The sequence below is a fragment of the Gorilla gorilla genome, chromosome 22, assembly GCF_029281585.2.
Source record: "Gorilla gorilla gorilla isolate KB3781 chromosome 22, NHGRI_mGorGor1-v2.1_pri, whole genome shotgun sequence".
Lineage (NCBI taxonomy): Eukaryota > Metazoa > Chordata > Mammalia > Primates > Hominidae > Gorilla > Gorilla gorilla.
The window spans coordinates 20976880-20995313 of record NC_073246.2 but is presented as its reverse complement, the minus strand read 5'-3'; positions in this window follow the sequence as shown (position 1 = coordinate 20995313).

The following is an 18434-nucleotide window of genomic DNA, read 5'->3' as shown; positions in this document are numbered from 1 at the left end:
ATATAAAAGAGTATAATTAGAATTTGACATAATGCTTATTTGCTTATTCTTTTTTTTCCCCAATTATATCCGTGATTTTAGGTTCCGAAGTCCATTTATAGGTATTCACAAGCAACAAATGCATAGGCAGTTATCTATGCTGAGAAAATTATAGTTGCTTTTAACTAAATTTTGTGTTGCCTTTGTTTTTCACAAACTTACGAAAAAGAGAACATTTTTCTTGTAAAGGCATGTCAGCCAATAAATTATTTTTATCTAGATTAAAACTTTATAAAGTTGGTATTTCTGAAAAGCCTCTGTTTAAAATGATTTTTCTGTATTTTTCTATAAAGAATCTCAGAGAAACTTGTACCACATAACTGTTTAAATTACAACAGAAAATTAAAAGAATATAAGAAGAAAACATTGATTAGAGCTCACTTAAGAAGTTCCTGACAGATCAATACTAAAATATAATGAGAGTTTAAAATGACTAATCTTTTTATTTTTACAAGAGCATTTAGAGTGTCATCTGAATCTGCTCCAGGCTAAATGATGAGAACACATGGACACATAGAAGGGGAAAACACACTGCGGCCTATCAGAAGGTGGAGGATGGGAAGAGGGAGAGACTCCAGAAAACAAACTAATGGCACTAGGCTTAGTACCTGGGTGATGACATCAGCTGTACAACCAACCCACATGACACAAGTTCACCTACATAATAAACTTGGAACATGTACCCCTGAACCGAAAATAAAAGTTAAAATAATAAAAATATATAAAAATAAAAGAAATGCTAAAAACATAAAAATTAAAAGAGAAACCTGCTCCAGAATAAAATGGTTGATGCTTATATATGGTTGACACAGTTATTTATTTAGCTAAATATATACTGCTCTAATAGACTTAAATAATAGTTGATTAAAACATAAGTAAATGTATTTTTATGAAGTAAACTTCTGAAAATGTCTGTGATTCCATACGTTAGACTAATAACCACATATCCATTTCCAAGATGTCTTTAGTGTAGCTTATAAATATATATGTAGCAGTTTTCACAGTCCTTACTTTATGAACCCTTTCTTATAAAATGTCACAACCATATTTAAGTCACCTAAAAATGGTGACATTTGTTCTCTGTGGAGCTTTAAAATACAAGATGTCAATTTTTTATGTAAGGCACTAATATTTAGGCACAAAAGCAAAATAACGGTTGTTCACTTCTGCCTAATCCAGCTACATGAGGGAGTGTGTCTAAATTTTCTTGCAAAATTCTCATTAATGTGATTATGATCATTTTAAAATGTGATTTGAGAAAACAGGAAAGAGTGACATCTATTCACGAGAATATTGAACGACATGATCATCTTCTTAGCATGCCCAATAAGCATATAATGAAATTTGAAATTAATTTCAGGTTAACAAGATCCAGTGTAAAAATACTAGTTGTATTAGTTTTCCATTGCTTTCTAACAAATTTCACAAACGTGGAGGCTTACATGGCTTAAAACAACATCCATTTATTAGGATGAGTTCTGCGAACCAGATGTCTAAAGAAAAGTACAGCTGAGTTCTTTGATGACAGTCTTACAAGACTAAAATCAAGTTGTCCACGAGATATTATTTATTTTTGAAGACTCGAAGGAATCATTTTTTCTCCAGCTCATTCAGATCATTGGCCAAATTCAGTTCCTTGCAGTTGTAGAATTGAGGTTTCCAGTTACTTGCAGGCTAGCAGCTGAGGGTCATTATTGAATTCTACAGACTGGTCCCATTCCTTGTCATGTGGCCCCTCCATCTTCAAAGCCAGCAATGCAGAATCTTCGTCATGTAATCTCTCTTATGCTTTGAGGTTCTTCTCTAGGAAGAGCCTTTTGAAGGCTCACCTGAGAGTTCAGGTATACCCAAAATAACCTCCCTTTCTTAAAGTCCCTATACCATATAACATAACCTAATGACTGGTGTGACCAGCCCATTGTATTGTCAAATTCCAGTAATTACATAGGGATCATGCACCAGGAAGTGGAATCTTTGAGGCAATCATAGAATTATGTCTACAACACTGGTTGAGAGCAAATAAAATGGAGAATGATTATAATAAAATATTACACTAAAAATCATATTGTGAACACACACACACACACAATCACTGAAAATAATTACATCAAAAAGTGCACAGTATGCCTATAGTCCCAGCTTCTTAGGAGATTGAGGCAGGAGGATCACTTGAGCCAAGAAGTTTGGGACCAGCGCAGGAAACACAGGGAGAATTGATCTCTAAAAAGATTAAATTAAAAATTTTAAAAATGGCCTGGAAACCAAAAAGAAAAAGTTCACAGTTCTTATCTGCAAATGACATTAAATTTTTTGTTTTATTATTTCATTATAATGATTTTATACTTTAACAGTATAAATTAAATAAGCATTACTTTATTAAAACCTTTCTTCCAACATTATTGTGGACATTTTTGGTCTTATCATATCATTGCACTTACACAGGTTGGCTTTTATTTAAGAAAAATAAAATATTCTTAATTCCATTAGTAGAGAAAAGCCCATTTGGGGAGTTTAATACATTAATGCAAACTATCCATATTTATATATTTTTAAAAAGTATAGTTTCATTTTGATTTAATGAAAGAGAATACATTAACGTTATATAACTACAACGATAAAATTACATGTAATATTGACTTCTAAAGCACACATTTAAAGATTACATATAATACAAAAGAAAATATTACTTCCCAAATGAACTTTTTAGTAAATCTTAATTTTCATATTTGGTTTTAGTGTATTTCTCTCTATTTACCTCTTGGTTACATCTATCAATCATTCTGATTTTTATGAAACCCAAGGTTGACTTCATTCTGCCACCCACATTGGGTGGCAACATTCTGTTGGCTTCCTCCACCTAACTATCAGATTGAATATGTTCAGGAAAGTAAACCTCATCGTCCACTTAACTATAGGGAAACTATTAGGTAGAAATGGGTTGAAATCATATTGCTATCTAAAGCCAAATACAAGTGACTTTTCTTTATACACTATAATTAATTATGTGTACTATTGCCACTAAACAGATTTTAAACTGCATTTCTATAATAATATGTCATAATATATTTATTACAATTCAAAGATTGTTACTTTTTCTTTTCATTTTCACCCTATAATTTTTTTTCAGAATTCTCTACCATTACAAATAAACAAGCAAACAAACAAACCTCACTCAGTAATAAACTAGAAAAGCAAATAAGTCTTATATGTCATTAGTGAATAATATTATTTGAACTGTTTTGAGGAAGAATTTTTTCCTGAAAGCGTAAGCATCACAGGGCATGGATATCAAAAGATGCTTCCTTACAATAAAGATGGATAAAGAAGAATTTGTTAGTAAAGCCAGGGTACAGCTTTATTGATCATTTTATGAGGGATGAGAGACTATTCTATAAATACAGGAATAATCAATTTTTCCCTTAGCAAGATAATTACTAGTCCTTGCTTGTTAAAATATAAAAACACTACAAAAAGGTAATTAATTGTTTTCATTACCTAAGATTGCTTCCTAAACACCTAGTTATTCCTAACTGAGGAGGAACCAAACAGGAGAAAAAAAATGGATAACATCCTTATGCATTAACAAGAGTGTTCTATAACAAAGTTTTTTTTCTTTAATGTGTATTTCTTATTTTCATTTTCAATTAACTTCTATTTTAAACACAGGGTCTTTACTTCAAAATAATATTTTTCACGAGACAAGAGAGGAAAAAATAAGAGAGGAAAAAATAAGAAATGAGGCAATATACAATTCAAAAAAGGGCAACTGGAAAGAAACAATGGTGTTTGAGTATTTATTATTAAAACTAAACCTGAGGTTTTAACATTGAAGTATTTTATGTAAATAGGTAGACTGTTTAACTATATCAGATTTTACTAAACATATGCTTAAAGTTTTAATTCCCAAGACATGATACCTATTAGGTATAACTAAATTTGTTATGTATAACAAATGTTATATATCTTTTTAAAACTTTGATTACATCAGGTCTCAGTAATATCATATGAGTGAAAATGTCCACCATAAAATATGTTCATAGAAAGCTATCAAATAGTTAAAATGAATAACTACAAATCTGCTTTATATAAATTGCATGCATGTACAAAATATAAACTATTATCTAATGTAAATAGATGGCTGGTAAGCAGATTTATTCATGTATTTAGTAGTGAGATTTATTTTGTTGAATTTGCTATTCTTTTATTATTTTATGGCTCATCTGGTATGTCATTAGCACAATTTTTAATTGTCTTATCCTTTAAAATTTGTTTTAAATTTAAATCTGTTATGAAATATTTATGTCTACTTCATTTGCTAAATGGATATCAACCTTACAGTAGTTCTAAATATTCAAGGTACAGATTGGATTTGATAATTGTAATATCTATGTTTCCAGCAAATGTTTCAGAAATTTCATTTGTGTATTTATAAAATGGCTTCTCAGATTATCTCAAATCAAATATTGAGATTTCAAATTCTGCTCTTGTAAATTAAACATTATTATTTTAATTTAAAAAGAAATATTTTTCTTTGTTCTCATTATTTAATTTAATTTGCAAACAATTATTCCACTGCATTATATTTATCTATGAATATAATTACTACCTTATTACTTTGAGTGTTTTGTTTTTTTTTAGTTATGGCAGTTAATAATAATTTTAAATCTGAAACATGTATTATAAATGAAAGCCATGTTTCTTGTCTTACACATCTGTCCTCTGTCTTAGATCTGACAGGCTGAATGGCCATGCTTAGAAAATGGTTTGATATTCTTTTGTCTTACTCACTTCTTGTCTCTCTCTGCCTGCATCCTGCAAGCATGAAGACCTGCTTGCACCCTGTAGCACCTTTTTAACTTCCTCTACTCCAAACCCATTATGACAGTGAATAAAACAGTTCTACCAATTTAATGACTCTCAAATATTTCTATTACTTATTCTTTACTTTCACCCAGAAACAACCTCTTGAGGTCCACTCTTGCAGATTCAAGTCAACTTCCAACTTCATATTTTGCCACTGCAGTATCTTTCATATGCTATTTTACTATTCTAAAAGATAACTTTAACACTGGTCTTCAGCCTATTAGTACAAGTATGCTTACAGAGCATGAGCTAGTGCCTTGGCCCTATTTCAAAATTATCATCATGTCTACTGCCATCTAAGTTGATGAACAAATATTGTTCTGTTGGTAATAATCTTTGACATATTCATCCTCATCATTTCAAATTTTTAAGTAAGGAATTACATTGTGAACTCATTACTTAGGAAATTAAATATAGTATTATTTAATATACATGCAACTTTTCACACATTTTATAAGAGAGAGAAGCTTTTTATCTATATGTATTATATTAATCAGTATAATTTTAGAAGCACTTATGGAGTTTGCAGGGAAATCACTCTTCTGAATATTCAATACTCTTTGCTAGGTTTTATTGAGTTCACAACAAATTTTAAATTTCATAAGAGATTCTGATAATAAAATACACAAAATTATTATGGGTAGGAAAAGGGAAAAATAGTACTTTAAACTGAATACATGTAGCAACAGAGAACATCATCATTCATTGAAAATATTTAGATTCTAAGATTTTTGTAATGGTAAAGAAGCACTGAGTTATGAGTCTAAAGAGATGATTTGTAATGCTGGTTGTTTTACTAATTAGGCCTGGTGCTGAGTAATTTATTTTGTCTGTTTTCAGGAAAACAATATCTAAATTGAGGGTAAATTGGACAAGATAATCTCTCTTTTGTTCTAATATATCACACACACATACATGTGTGTGCACATGTGACGCACACACACTCCATACACATTCCAGAGAGGAACATCCTAGTTTTTAACACGTAGTCTATTGTATCCTTAAAAAGGCAAGGTACAGTCACAGAGTAGCTAAAGCAGACAGTTGCTTTCCTGATTGACTTCCAATGTGAGGTTTTGATTTTTGCCCTTTGCCTCAATCACAGTAAGAAACAGAATCAAGCGAGGAAACTGCATCTGTACTGTTGTAAATGTTAGGGCAGTGATTTAACTAGAGATCATAAAAACTCACCTAGAAAAGATGCTGCTTCTATAACATTCTAAAATTACAAAATTTAGCTTTTATATAAACAAGTATTAATAGCCATTTTCTAGTGTTAATATTGCTATGACACTTTGGGAAATTATTGTATGTAAAGGGATAAAAGTACAGAATAGGCACTGAGTGTTCACTGTTAAAATATTGTGTAAGTAATATTTAGAATTACTACGAGCCAGTAAAAATTAATTCCAAAAGATTTTTATATAGCTATTTTAGTTCTTTTATTTTAATGTATAATTAATAAATGTATTTTTATTCCTAAATAACTGTCATAATTTTCATATTTTTTGACCAATTATATCCCAATATATTTCTTCCATTATAATAAATCCTTGTCAGTTAACTTAATTTAGAATATTTTTGTTTAAAGTTTCATTGGAAAGTTCATATGCTTCCAGATTATTTTTACTTACTCATATAATATGAAACAAAATTGTAAGAGAAGTTATATTTGAAATTACAATATAATTCAGGGAACAAGTGTAAAACCAGCTTATTCATTTACTTGTTTATTCACTTATTTATTACAAAGTTCTTCCATAAAACTTACTTTCTAGAGAGATAACCAATCAATACAATTTTTACAAATAAATAAGTACATTTTATATGTAGCATTTTAGAAGACATGTTGTCTTAGTTGATTTGGGCTGAAATATAAAGTATCATAGAAATTCATTGCTCATAGGTGGAGACTGGCAAACACAAAATTCAGGTGCCAGCAAACACGGTTTCTAGTGAGAGCCCATTTCCTAATTCAGAGATTGTGCTTTCTCTCGCTATGTCCTTACATGATAGAAAGGGTAAATGGGCCTATTGGGTCTATTTATTTATTCATTCATTTACTCATTAACTCATTTATTCATTATGAGATATGGTCTCACTCTGTTGCCCCAGCTGGTTTACTCCTGGTCTCAAGCAATCCTTGCATATTAGCTTCCTGAGTAGTGGGGATTACAGGTCCACGCTATGCCACTGTGCCCGCATGGGCCTATTTTATAAGGGCAATGATTCCATTCATGAGGGCTCTGCATTCATGACCTAATCATCTCCAAAAAGACCAACCTCCTAATATTATTGGCTTGGATATTAAGATTTCAAGATATAAATTATATGGGGACAAAAGCATTCTGACTATAGCATATACATTTTGGAACAATCAGAGCAGAGTAAAGAGTATCAAGAGTGCCAGCACCTAGGAAGTTATTATTTACACTTTGTTTTAAAAATGTAACTAAAATAACAAGTATTTTCTACAGAAATATCAGTTTTTGGGGAACAAATATTTTTATTGAGGTGTCATTTAATTTATTCCAGTTTTATTCATAATGTTATATACTGAGAAATCCAAGAAAATAGGTACAGAGAGCAAGAGGGTGAACGGAGTGAAATAGTGTCTCAAAACCCCTTTCCAACACAGGCAAACACTGATTAAATTAAATACAGCAATTCTTTATTTAACACCATTGATAGCTTCTTGGAAACTGAAACTTTAAAAGAAAAAATATGCAGCATGTCCTCAAAGGACATCTTTTTCTTCAACTTCATTTTCTATAACACTCATGAAAAACAAGTAGTTATTTTATACGTTGTTTCACTTAAAGTCACAATGTCTAAGAACCTAATGACAATAGTAATTGAGGATTTGTTTTCTATTATGTAGTTTGTAAATCACTAAAATGGAGAGGTGTAAAATAAGTTCATTATTTAGGTATGCATGTTTGATTTTAGAGAGCTAATTTGAAACAAAAGAATTTTTTGGTGAAAAATATTTTCCATGAGAATTATGTATGATTATTAGTTTTTTGATAGAATTGATCACCAAAAGTAAAAGTTTTAAATTTTATATTCGAATATATCTAGAATCCTTTAGCTAGCATATGATCAAATATATGCTTTTTAGTAAATATAACAATACTACACTGAATTATGGAGCCTAATAATAATACCAGGTAACGGGAGAAAAAATAAAGGAAAGAATAAAAAACAAAAACAATTCAGCAATGTCTTTATCTGTTTTGTATGACTGTAACAACACTCGAGACTGGGTAGTTTATAAACAATAGAATTTTATTTGGCTCATGGTTCTCGAGGCTGAGAAGTCCAAGAGCATGGCCCCAGCATTTGGTGGTGGCTTTTGTGCTGCATCATTCTATGGGGAAAGATAAAGGAGCAACAGAGTGAAAGGTCCAACTTTTATAACAAACCTACTTATATGATAACTAATTCACTCTCATGATAACATTAATCTATTTGTAAGGGTAGAACCCTCATACGTTAATCACCTCTTATTAAGTCCTAGCTCCCAAGACTGTTACATTGAGGATTAAGTTTCCAATACATGAACTTTGGGGGACACATTTAAACCATAGTAAAAAATCTTACAAGAAATTTTAATTATTTAAATGTATTTACTTTCTTTTGGTATCTATTAAAGAGAAATAAATATGTAAGACTTTATAATGCATGAAGCATTAAGATTCTGGCCAAAGAACTTCAAATATCAAATTCATTGTTGCTCCAAAAGGCAGCACATTGAAAAAAGAAAAAAAAACTATCTTCCCGTAACTCTGAGGAAATAATGGTTGGCCTCCTCAGACATTTGTACCTAGCTTTGTTTAGAAATTGTGATGCTCTTACAAAAAAGATAGAACTCAAGATCATTAAAGGAAGATTTAATGGAAGTTGAAGTATCTTCTATAAATCAAGTGAGGCTTTTACAGAATCATAAGTCATATTAGTGAAGGCAGCTATAACATCAATATTTTGGTTGTCAACTTACAAATGTTGAACAGATTACTATTGGAAAAAATTATTTAAGGAGCTGTGTTAAACCAAGTGCTTTCTTTCAGAAGAACGGGTGGAAGAATAACAAGTTATAATTTGGGAGTTGAGAGATAAAATTTTAGTTAATAAAAAGTATATATGTAAGTTACAATGACGAATTAATTATCAAAGGTTTCAATATTTTAAATATTAATTTTATAGGAAAATCACTTTGTCTCTGGAATAGTTTCTGATACATTTGGCATTCAATAAATAAACATCATGAGTGAAAATTTCACTGTTCAAAAGCTGAATTCCTTAGAGTACCAATTAAATAAATACCATAAAACAGCCTTTCAGAATGATACTGGGGCTTATTCTTCAGCTCTATAGGAAAGATGACTAAAAAATTTTTAAAACTCATTGAAAACATAACGTTCTTCAGGGCTGAGATATTTGTGCAAAAGCATTCAATTTCATCTTAACAACTTTGTAAAAAAAGTGACAGTTTATGACTTATAATGGTTATTCTGACATCTTTAAGAAGATAGAATTTATATGTAAGACTTCCTATTAAACACACAATACAAACATACTTATTAACCAATAGTATGCCATATTCCTCTTCATTTAATCTATTATCTTGTTACACACAGACACACACACATATATACGCACATATATAACTGTATATATGTGTATGTGTACATATGTATACAAAAGCTAAATGAATACATATACACACTCACTTGGTTTCTATTTTCATGTATGGAGAAATGTGATCTTTAAAATACAACAATTAAGAATATGAAATTTTTTAAATATATAAACTAGCAGAAAATTGCAAAAACACTTTTTACAATATTCAGTTTATATCAAGCTACTTTCATATCTATTTTAATTTTTTACAAAATGTTTCATTGAAAATTTATTATAAACTAAACCATCAGAAAAGTCAAAGAGGTACTTTATTATGGGTATCTTGGTAATTTGTGTACGTTTAGCAGTTTGAATACAAACAAACTACATTTGCCCTTGTCTTAGTACAACAACATACATAACAAGTATGTTCAAATATATATGCAAACATTTTACCCACACTTAAGCTTTTGTATTTGGATTCTCAGAAAATCATTTTGTTACTTCAAAATCAGATAGCTTCTGGAAGAATAAATGATGCATTGTGATCTTTACAGGCAAATGTAAAACTAGAACCAAAGTGATATTAGATAAAATTTCTTGATGTAAAAATAGGTTATGTTTAAACATTATTTTCATGAAAAGTAACTAGATAATATGGTCACTATATTTTGTTTTGTTTTGTTTAATTATTAGAGCTTAATGCAGTGTTATTTCTTAATTTGAAGTAGCAAATGTGAGACAGCATTTCAACTATATACATTTATCCAAAGATATTTTGAAAAGTAAGAACTGTGCTTTCCCGTTTGTTTAGAAAAAATATATATTGATTTCAATAATCATCCCCAGAAGAAGCATATAGGAAGATTCGGAAGAGTTTCAATAGGTTTTTTTAGCTCAAGCCTTGAAACTGATCCAACAGTCCCATACACAGCTCTTTTGGATAAACATAGAAATTGACTCCTCCAGTCTTAAAGCTTGAAACTTACATTTATTTTATCTGAGATTCATCCTCAAGAAACGACCCCCTAGATCTCTCAAAAAGTATCAAGGTCTGAAACTCATGAGATCACTGCATCCAGACAATGAGATGCTGGGATCCCACATTTTGTTTCCTTATCACACCCTAGTTCCTGTTTTCTAACAAATTATTACACTTTTTCCGTGCTGTGTGAACCCCTAATTTTAGTCCTTCAAGGAGATAGATTTGAGACTGAACTCCCATCTCCTTGGCTGCAGCACCTCGTTAAAGCCTTCTTCCTTGGCAGTGATTTTTGTCTCAGTGACTGGCTTTCTGTGCAGCAAGTGGCAGGACCTACACTGAACCCCTGGTGTTTCAGTAACACCATCACAGAAAATTTCTGCGTTAGAAACATGAATTGGTGTTTTTTTTTCCCCTTCTTGGCACAAGCCTAGATATAATCTGCCACCAAGGCAACTTGCATTTAGAAGAGACAATGCACTTCAGACATAATAAGCTGCAGTGGTCACTTTTAATTTCTTGTACTATCTGATAAAATACTGTATATTCACCCGACAGACATAGCATATTTGTCTATTCTTTTTGCATGAATTAAGGTCAGGAGTTCAATACCAGCTTGGCTAACATGGGGAAAACCCGTGTCTACTAAAAATACAAAAAATTAACCAGGCGTGGTGGTGGACACAGTAATCCCAGATACTAGGGAGTCTGAGGCAGCAGAATCACTTGAACTCGGGAGGCGTAGGTTGCAATGAGCTGAGATCATGCCACTGCACTCCAGCCTGGGCAACAAGAGCGAAATTCCATCTCAAAACAAAAACAAAAACAAAACAAAACAAAATAATTCCAGAGCTGAACAAAATCTCGACCAGCTGTGCAATTCTTTCTCCTCCTTCATCCTCCTCCTCCCCCTTTTTTCTCCTTCCTTCCTTCTTTCCTTCCTTCCTTTCTTTCTTTTGTTCTTTCATTCTTTCTTTTTCTTTTTCACAGGGTCTTGCTCTGTCGCTCAGGCTGGCGTGCAGGGGTGTGATCACGAGTCACTACAGCCTGAACTTCCCAGACTTAAGCAATCCTCCCACTTCTGCATCCCAATTAGCTAGGATCACAGGTGCACACCACCACATCTGGCAAGTTTTTATTTTTATTTTTTGTGGACAGGAAATCTCCCTATGTTGCCCAGGCTGGCCTCAAACTCCTGGTCTCAAGTAATCCTCCCAACCTGACCTCCCAAAATGCTGGGATTACAGGCCTGAGCCATCATGCCTGGCCCAATTATTTTTTTGTTATCCCACTAGTTGATTGTGTAGCTTTGGTATAAACACCTTTTTAAATGATTGGAAACCATTTAAATGTTGTGATTATAATATTATAATTGTGTAGCTTTCATATAAACACCCTTTTAAATGATTGAAAACCATTTAAATGTTATGATTATAATATTATAATATTGATATCTTAATAATGTATTTCAAAATGATATACCTACAGCACTCATCAACTTGTGAGATGTGAATGGTTTTATTACCATTTTACAGACATAAAATTGAAATTCCAAGGTTAAATAACTTGTCCGAGGTTCCAAACCTTGCCAATTGTAGTGCTATTTTGGGGTTCAGAAATTAAGTACTACCTTGCCTATGTTTTTGTATCTCCTCAGTCTCAGAGCCTCTGTGGTTAAAGGCATTTTTCTTTCCAGTTAAGGAAGTTGCCTTTCAAGGTACTTCAATACACAATTATTGTTCAATGAAGGTCAAAATTTCTCCTTGTACTTGTAATCACTCATCATAATTAATTCAACATCAAAATACTATATTAATAATATAACATTAATTATAATTGCAAATTAGCTCTATATTCATTAATATTAAGGCATTGATATTTATTTCATTTTTATTAAATCTTCATTATCTAATAGCTACTGAAACAACCTACTGCAATTTCAAGTATAGTTTTGCCCACCACAGTCACTTACCAGTTAGAACTTACTAGGTCCCCAAAACTTTACTAGTACCAATGAACTTTCTTGAAGAATAATACATAACATTTATCTTTTTATATAAAACCTCTGAATTTCTGTTTGTTCTTCAGACATACAAAAAACTACCTGGTCTACGTGGATGGCCTGAATTGCAATTCTTGCTTCCTGAAATAAAATATTTTAAATTTAGAGGTTCTTTTCTATATTTTATTTAACTTTGACTTTCTTGTGCCTTTATTAAAAAAAAATTTAGTAATGCTTTTTTTAAAAAAAAAACAACTCATGTTATGTTCTGGGATACAACCATAAACAAGATAGATGTGATTCCTCACCTAATGAATGTACATTCTTCTGATAGTGATAGATCACAAAGAAACAAAGAAATACTGTTGCTGAAAATGCTAGTAAGTTCTCTGAAGCACATAACCCAGACACTGAATAGAGAACAATGAAGCCAGAGCAGGACACGGGATGCTTTGGATCACGACTGCTTTAGATCAGGAGAGCGTATCTAAAATGTGAAAGATGGCCGGGGGTGGGGGCTTACCACCTTGGGAGGCCGAGGTGGGCAGATCCCCTGAGGTCAGGAGTTCAAGACCAGCCTGGCCAACGTGGTGAAACCCTGTCTCTACTAAAAATACAAAAATTTTGGCCAGGTGTGGTGGTGGCCCCTGTAATCCCAGCTACTCGGGAGGCTGAGGCAGGGGAATCGCCTGAACCTGGGATGCGGAGGTTGCAGTGAGCAGAGATCACACCGTTGCACTGCAGCCTGGAAGACAAGAGTAAGACTCAGTCTCCAAATAAAATAAAATAATAAAAAATAATTTAAAAATTAAAAAGCATGGAGGGAGCCAGGCATTGAGTTAGCTGTGGAAAAATATTCCAGGCAGAGAAACTAGTAAATACAAAGAAAGTCCTCTCAATCCTGATTACCCAGCTTTCAATACATTTCTTTTCACTATCTGAGGGTCAAAGATTGAGACTTGATTCCAGGAAGAATTTGACCAGTATTCTGTTTTCATCTACAGCTTTTCTTCTTGTTAATATATTTTTATCGATGCAGTTCAAAATAATTAGTCTCTGTCAGTATAACCATTTCTTTTCCATATTTGGGCATAATGAATACATGCATGATGTAATATATGGCGCATATACAAACGATAACCTATACATGCATGTTTAGAGAGGAACCATAGCAAAATGGTTAGGATGATGGATTCTAGTCCCATATGGATAGAGTAGACCCAGTTGGATCTATTTAGATAAATAGAATATATTTAACTGAAATATAATAAATATAGATTAATATTTTAAAAACTTTTAATTTTAACACATTTTATTAATTTGATTTAATATAATTAATCTAAATTAATAAAATTGTATTTAAAATTCTAATTGAATTTAATTTAAATGTGCTCAAGATACATTTTCCAAGTAGTAGAAATTTTTATTTTTATTTTTTGTATTTCTTTATTTTCATTTTTAAAATATTCTACAGTGTGACTAACTCTAACTATAGGCTAGGCCAAGGAAGATACTAAAAGAAAAGTAGTAACAGCTGAGAGGCAATGGAGGGACACAACAACCCTGAAAAATAAACAACAACAGAAAAATCTTTAGTCAATAGAAGAAAAAAAACTCATGAGGTATAATGAGACCGGAGATTCACAGAGATGGAAACCAGACAATGTAAAAACCAAATATAGAAAGCCTGTCTGTCTAGTACACTTTTGTAGTCCATATGGGTGCCATAATAAAAGTAGTAGCTTGGAACCAGGAGGTCAATAGCTGGGGGATATGTGGAATCCCAAATCCAAATGTCTGTTTTCTATGATTTCCACATGGGCTCCTAGGAAATAGATAATGTGACTGACTTGACACTTTGAAGAAGAATTTTCAATCCAAATGGTTTTAACAACTGCATCTCATAGTCATATCACTTTCTTTTGAAATCAGAGTAGTTATGTATTATCTTTCTATGACGAAGCTTAGTATTGTAGACACAAGAATTTTTTAATTCAATTGATTATTATACAACCCCATTTAATCTTTGTGGTTAAATTGACTGCCTTTCCGAAACAAATGCTTTATTTTTGCATGGTCTTTTATTTTTAAAGACATAACAGATTTAAAAACACAAATAAACTAGTTATATTTCCCTCTTTCAAATTAATTGCCCTTCTTGTCAATACTAATGAACATTTTTCTGACTTTCACATGTATCTTTCTAAATTTATTTATTTAACAATGAAAAGAAAATCATGTTTTCATTCACCTTATTCGTTTATGATCATTACTGCTCTACGTTGTTTACTCCTAGATAGACACATGAAACTTTATGCTAATCATGCTCTCCTTATTTTAACAAAACATTTGTTTTTTCTCATTTAGTTACTGAACAAATTCTAAGATTGATACAACACTTTGGGTGTTCACAAATTCAAAACTGGTATCAGTGAATCAGAAGTTGTTAAAATGGCCCTGGCTCACAGAAAACTGTGGCTCGGCAAGAGAAAGGATGAGTGGGTAGGGCAGGAGAAAACCTTTGGTACTTCGTGGACTATCTGGCCAGCCATGGTATGGAGCCACAGCTGTGCTACAAGAAGTTACTAAAGGTAAAAGTTACCAGTGGAATTTAGTGATGGATCAAACTCCCACAGAGCTGGTTCACTGGGCACATAGGGAAATGCAAACTAATAAGAAAACAGTGAAATATTCAGCCTCTTTGTTATTGTTTTCTGCAATAGCTAAAATGAAGTTAAAAGAGAGTGCTGGGTCAAAACTTGATGCTATACCGAGCTCATATTTCAGCCAGTCTGAACTTCGGCAAAATTCCCCGAGGGCAAATTTATGCAGGGACAAAAGCAAATACTTCTAGAACCTGTGGTTATCAAGAAAATAGTCAATGTGAGGAAAGGACAAAACCAAGAAACATTTTTTTAAGCAGACAGGGAGGGTCTCCAGGGTATAGGAATTTAATAACCTTGAGCAATCAGCCTGTTCTACAGCCTCCTGCTTTGCAGTCTTGCTTTTTCAAAACCCTGTGTGGAATGTGGTCACCTAGTTGGTTCAAACCGGCTCCTGAGAGATTCCAGCAATTTATAGATTAACCCACATAAACTTTCCTCATTACCATGCTAAAATCTCCACCCTGGGAGGGACGGGGGCTTCATTATTATAACATCTGACCTACGTGCTGGCATAACGACTCACCACATGTTCGACACTGGGACCTCTTCTCTACATGCAATGATTCACCCTCCCTCCTCTCCATCACCCCATAAAACCCTTCTGTCACTTTCTCTCAGAGAGACAGCGCCTTGAATTGAATAATACTTTCAGTGTCCTCCTTACCTGTTCCAAGTAATAAAATTCCTATTGATCAAAACCTGTCTTCTCATGGAGAGTCATCTGTTACTCACTAAGTGAAGGAACCCTGTTTTTTTAGGGGAGTAATATATTGAAACCAGAGGGTATAGCATGAAGAAATTGTTTTATTTTGTAGATATATTTCATCAGCTTCCTCAGGAACATTTACTAAAATTGATTGTGAGACAATCTAATTTAGGAGCAGTGCTTTTGGTTTTATATGCTGCAGAGTTGAAAGAGCATGTTTGGGTTGATGCAAAACCCACCGCTCACCATGGAACAATCAAATATAGTTACACACAATCCAGACACATAGATGTTATTCTTGCGGGAGTTACCAGCCTAGTGGACTGAAAAAAAAAAAAGCCACTAGAACATCTGTTTACCAGGAGAAGGGAGATTTTTTGACTCCCTGTGTAAATGCCAAGTGGAACGCCTTAGATGAATTAGCTGATACGTTTCACATGCAAGCTATTTGGGACTGAATTTATGGTGACCAAAATATTCACCTGCTGAATACGCCTTTTATGGCAAATGCTGTGATTAAGGTTGCCCCTTTAACATGGATGCCTCATTTAATCTTGCTGTTGCAAAATAGAAGGATAGTTTAGGAAGCCTTGTCAGATTTGTTGTTTCAGATTTCCCTCATGGATCTTACAGATGCTGCTGAAAACATTAGAGTGATTAACAAGAGAGTGGAGAAAGGCCAAAGGGAAAGTCAAAGGATTTATCCTAGAAGGTGGAAATTATTAAACAATTATGAAGACATAAGGCGTATAAAGAAGAAATTAATAAAAGTAAAAAAAACATGAGTTCATGTCCTTTGCAGAGACATGGATGAAGGTGGAAACCATCATTCTCAGCAAACTAACACAGGAACAGAAAACCAATCACTGCATGTTCTCACTCATAAGTGGGAGTTGAACAATGAGAACACATGGACATAGGGAGGGGAACATCACACACCGGGGCCTGTCAGGGTGTTGGGGGCAACTGGAGGGAGAGCATTAGGAGAAATACCTAATGTAGATGACGGGTTGGTGGGTGCAGCAAACCACCATGGCACGTGTATACCTATGTAACAAACCTGCACGTTCTGCACATGTACCCCAGAACTTAAAGTATAATTAAAATAAATAAATAAAGTTGATCAGATATCAAAAAAAAAGAAATTTGTTCTATGGATGCTAGCATGCATTTGTACAAAAAATACATAACACATTTAAATTCCACATACAAATCTGAATAAACGTGGAGATCTGAACAACAACAACAAAAAAGACTAATTGAAAAAAAGGGAAAGTCATGGGACTGGAAATCTTTTTTTTTTTTTTTTTTTTTTTTTTGAGTCAGAGTCTCGCTCTGTCGCCCAGGCTGGAGTGCAGTGGCGTGATCTCGGCTCACTGCAAGCTCCGCCTCCCGGGTTCACGCCATTCTCCTGCCTCAGCCTCCCAAGTAGCTGGGACTACAGGCGCCCGCCACCACGCCTGGCTAATTTTTTGTATTTTTTAAATAGAGACGAGGTTTCACCTTGTTAGCCAGGATGGTCTCGATCTCCTGACCTCGTGATCCGCCCGCCTCGGCCTCCCAAAGTGCTGGGATTCCAAGCGTGAGCCACCGCGCCCAGCCAGGACTGGAAATCTTTAGATTCTTATTTTAAAATGAGATAAGTGAAATAAAATTGTGTTTATGGTGTTAAAAGTCTTAAAACAATACTATCAAACGTTTGGTGGACCAAAGGGAGTCCCTGCTGGTTCCCCAACATTAAGGGGTTCCAAAAAGTTTTGCTATGTTTACCCCAGTTTGGAGAAATTTAAAGAGTCAGAGGGCAGAGATTATGATGAGAAATCCGATCTGAAATTGCCTGGGGCAATAGTCACGCAAATTAATCAAGATAAAGATTGATAAACAGGCCAGTGTCCTTTATCTCAACCAAAGCCTTTTTCACAAGAATGGGTAAAATGGCTTGAGGATGAAGAAGTTTCTGGGACTAGAATACAAAAAAACGTAAGGGTTGATAGTAAAGAAGTATGTTTCCCTGACTCCTAGGCAGGACTCTCAACAGGGGTGCCTCCTCTACTCACCCTCTGCCCTCAACAGCTCCCCGGAGGAAGCTTGCTAGCAAACAAGTGCGGGAACCGGAGTAAACCAGCAGTGGAAGCAGCCAGCTGCCTCAGCACCAGCGGCATTAAACTCCATTAACTTGGACCTGCTGCATTCCACCCCTCCACTGAGGGAGCGCGCAGGCGAGTGGGTGCAGGAATTGGAGCTGTTGCTTTGGGGCACTGGCAGAAGCAAACGACATTCAAGCTCCACTGTAGCATCCAGGTGTGGGTGCCTGCAACTCCCGAAGCCCCAGAGGGCATGTTACAGTGCTGTTTTAGCTCTGCCATCTGCAGATGGCTTAAATGTTAACAGTTCAGTGGGCCCTCTGCCTCTTTGTGAGGCGGCTGCCCTCCGCCAGCAAGGGCAAAGGGCCAATGTGACAGCTTTTTGTATCTCCACTTGTGGCTCCCGCGCTCTTGTCCAACATCCAGGAAAAATGAGGTTGCACGAATAAATTGAAGGGTGGTGGATGTG